This window comes from Protopterus annectens, chromosome 8.part0 (assembly GCF_019279795.1).
Source record: "Protopterus annectens isolate FY-2018-M chromosome 8.part0, PAN1.0, whole genome shotgun sequence".
In the NCBI taxonomy this organism is placed as follows: Eukaryota; Metazoa; Chordata; order Ceratodontiformes; family Protopteridae; genus Protopterus; species Protopterus annectens.
Genome location: NC_056741.1, coordinates 1,296,993,093 through 1,296,997,518, shown reverse-complemented (window position 1 = coordinate 1,296,997,518; position 4,426 = coordinate 1,296,993,093).

The window sequence follows — 4,426 nt, the reverse complement described above, 5'->3', positions numbered from 1 at the left end:
TATCTGGATACCCAACAGACTTCCCCTTCCTTGCACTGTTCCCATGAAGTAAACAACTGGTCTGATTTTCTTTTTGCTTCTTTGTACTATTTGCTTCCGTTACTTATTTTGTGGCAAACCATCTTTACGCGCGATTCCAGTAGGGAGATTGCAACTGCTGCCTTCCTTACCAGGGTTAGGAATCTGTTCTGGAAGCAGCTACCCAGTCACTTGTCCTAGGGCATTACTGCCTGGATGTTGCATCCAGGGCAAGATTTGCCATGGTCATTCTGCAGGGGCTGCTTTAACAAATGCCTCCCAAGGGCAAGTCATAAACAGGTCTGTAAATTTTGATAATCTTTCCAAGAGTTGTTACTGCCAAAGTATATGTGCATGATATAAATAGCAGAGTTATACAAGGAACTTAATGATTTTAGTCAAGTAGGTTCATTGTTGCAGAACTAACTCCCATCCTCCTCCTCCTCTTTTCTTTGTGTGGGCAATGTGCATCCTTAGCTTGGGATTGTTACCGTTGTCACACTTCCTCATGTCATCTTTCCCATCCTCCTCCTCTCTTCTTTTCTTTGTGTGGGCATCTTTAGCTTGGGATTGTTACCCTTGTTAACACTTCCTCATGCCTTCGTTTACCTGATCAGGCACCTTCCCTCTTCAGGTTGTCTTAGAACATTGAAGCTTGTATATTTATTTAATTGTATCAGTTAACCAGGTCCACATGGACCTTTTTCAAAATCAGCATGGGAACACTCTGGCTAAGTGACTTGCTCAGAGTCGAGCAGTTAGACAAATGAAGGCTAAGGGAGTCAAATCCTTAACCACAGGAAGCAACTCATTTTTTACTTCACTGCCACAATCATCTCCAACTGATGTCAAATTCTAGAGCAGCCTTCTGATTGGACTGCCGTATTGCAAAGTAAGTATACCAAAACAGACACTGTTCTGGCTTTCACCAATACAAAACTGTATTGCTAGGGTAAGCAATAACTAAATATGGGTTGTGGGTAGCCACCCCTTTTATACCATTAACATCCATGTGTAAATTGTGTTTGACCACCCCAGAGGGTGAAAGGTGCTAAAATCTGGAAATCAAGATGGCTATCATATTTTCTGTTGCAGATTTTCCAAGAGTTGTTATTGCAGCGGTGAGCATCCTCCAGTATCTATTCTTGTATTTTTTAATCACACCTCCCCATCAAGCTTGGTGGGTTTTGTACCTGCACCCAAATGGTGCATTCATTCCTCAGTAGTGGGAGCTGTGAATCCCCATCTGAGGCAAGAATCCTACAGCCTGATCAGATCACCCACTCCACAGCAAGAATTGAATGTAGGGAGTGAACCAGCTTGCTAGTGTTTTGGGGTGTGCTATTGTCTCCTTCCTTCCCTGTGAAAGTTCTTCTGAGTCCTGCTGTAGCTGTCCTCTGAGTGGAGGCCTACTTCTCTATGCTGAATTTTCCTCATCTTATGTGCAAGTTGTACATGGCAGGGCAGGCTCATTGACTAGAGCTTCACGTGTCACATATGTGGTGAACTAGTACCACCACCCTCTCCCCAGGATGGACGAGCCAACAAGGCCCACTCATTCCAATCCACCACCAGATCCTACCAGTGTCAAGCTGCTTTGCAGGCTGTGGTGGCCTGTGATGTAGTTAAGGATTTTCCCTCTACACCATGAGCTAACCTAAGCATTAAAAATTGTTAAAGTTACTGACACAGCTATAGCATGTAAAGTAACTGCAGTAACTTACCAAAGTAAGACAGGGAATAAGGAGCCCCTGCACCACCTTACCAATGGGTGCTAACCCTAACCCTGCACCTTACCTCAGAAAAACCCATGTGAGAGTGTTCAATCTCGCCGTTTGTTCTTACACACGGGTTCGGAGCCGATCCTTGGCTCCGAGTCAGCCGCATAGCAAAGCTCTGCATCTTAGAGAAGCTCAAGACCAGGCTATATCCCACAATCCTCCCTGCCATTACTCAGATCTAGTTTGCCGCTGCAATGGATCACATCGACGAGAGCTCGGACCAGAGTAAATTTTGTTATATTCAGATAAGATTGCTATATTTTTACTTTAAAAAGTTCTTATAGTTATTGGGAATTTAGTTTTTGATTAGTACTAAAGTGTGTGTGTGTGTTATTGTAGTTAGTCCTGTCATTTTTTCATAGGTGTTTCCCTTTGGGGCCTACCTCTTCTAATCACTTATAGCAATATATATATTTTTTCTTATAGTTATAGCTAGTGTTTTAAACCTTTTCACAGTAAAGTGTCTTACTGCTGGTTATGTCTGAAAAAGCCAAATCCGGTTTTAAAAGATGTCAATGTGGGCAGAAAATGTCCATCACTGACAACCACACTTCCTGCGTCTACTGTCTTGGCCCTCTCCACTTGCAAGAGGATTGCTCTATATGCCATTCCTTCAGCGGGAGGGTCATGACAGATAGACGCAGGAAACTTATAGATAGGGGACTACTTAAGCCTGCCTTCCAGGAGGCTTTGGACAAGTCGGACCAGGCTTCTAAGTCCTCGAAGGGGTCGAAGATGTCGGAGCCCATGTCATCGGCTCCGAGTTCATCTTGGAAAGTTCGTTCACCGGTTCCACAGACTTCGGGGCCGAGCGTCGAACGTTTATCTTTCACTGAGCCCCAGGTCTTGGAACCGGTGTCGGAGCTACCGCCACCTTCCATTCTTCGGTCGGTGCCATCTTCGACCCGATCTTCCAGACCATTATCCGATACAGATGTGGATCGTGTCGTGCAGAAACTTATGGAGAACACGGCCCTTTCCAAGTTGATTGCAGTTTCCTCCCAATTGGTGTCAAAACTAGAAGGCCTCCCTTTATCTCCAACAGGTCCTCCTTCAAGACCCATCCAGTCTTCGGAGCCGGGAGAGGATGAGCCGATGATAGTGGAGCCCTCGGTGCCGAAACTGTCTATTGCATGATCGACACCATTGACTTTGACTCCTTTGGAACCTGTAGGTGAGTCGCAGAGTCGACGATCTCTCCTCAGTTCTGGGACCGAGAGTCATACCAACCTTTCGGTGCCGACTCTCCCTCTCGGGGCCTCTGCGCACATTGGCTCAGCTCCGTCCTCTGGGTCGAGGCCCACGGGCCCCGTGTCTGGGATTCTTCCATGTTCTTCGGAACCGGAGGAGTCCTCGGCCCGAGGTTCAGGGGTTTTTGACCTTATGAGGAAGGTTTTGTCTACAGACAACCACTTCATCGGAGGCGTCTTCTCCCTCCCCTAAGGAGCCACTCTGTTTCTGTTCCCACGGCACATCCAAAGCGTAGAGCACCATTGCCTCAGCCACCCCCAGAGGGTGCCCCCTGTTCCTTGGAGGCCTCACTGGAAGCCCCCTCTGATGAGGTTCCGAGGAAAAGACTGTGCAAGAGGGGGCACTTTGATTCCCCGCAGGAATCTCTAACATCTGACACTGACTTGGATGAGGCAGAGGGGTCCCCAAAATCCCCCTCTGAGGATGTCTCATTTACGGACATCTTAGAGATCTTAAAACAGAGGGGTGATTGGCAGTCCCTAGCCCCCACTGAGGGCGAGTCGGTGTTGCTGAAGGCTTTTGGTGCTCAACCTTCTACCTCCTGGGTTACTCCGCCCTTCGATGAATTAATGGATTTAATTGCTCGAAGGGTGTGGGAGCCACCGGACACAGTGGAACCGGTCCCTCAAAAACCAAACAAGTTTATCACCGCTCCCCAGGACAAGGCTTATCTCACCAAGGGAGTCCCGGTCGACGCTATGGTGGTGGCTGCAGTCACTAAAAAGGAGATGTCTGAGTCTTCCTCTTCTGTTCATCCTCCTAATAAGGATTCTAGGACTATGGACAGATATGGGAAGCGCGTTTTTAGTTCAGCGACTTTTTCCATGTGCTCGCTAAACTATTTGACACATTTTACACGTCTACAGAGGGATCTCATCAAGGAGCTGGGAGATACCCTCCAGGGTAACACAGATGCTGCTGTTTCAGATAAGGTAACAGCACAGCTTAACACCCTTACCTCCATAGTGAATTCATCCATGAGGCTCATCTCGTATGCGGCTGAAGGATCGAGTAGAGCTGCAGCTTCAGTGATTGCTCTACGAAGACAATCCTGGATGCGGCTGTGCTCATTTGCTGAAGCCTTCAAGTCTTCCTTCGCCAACGCCCCCTTTGATGGTGCCACTCTTTTTGGGCCCAAAGTGAAAGAGACACTAACTCGGTGTGAGCAAGAAGGAAAGACTCTGTCTGCTGTCGGAGTCTGTTTTTCCGCTCCATCTAGACCGTACCCCAAAGGGCAACGAGGCGGAAAAATGTGGTTCCGTAAAACTCAGGGATCTTTCCAGGCCACACAGAGTGACCCCCCCCCCAGAGGCAGAGGGGGGGCAGAAATGGAAGACGTCACCCCGGTGGCAGAGGGGGTCTGCAGAACCAAGGCG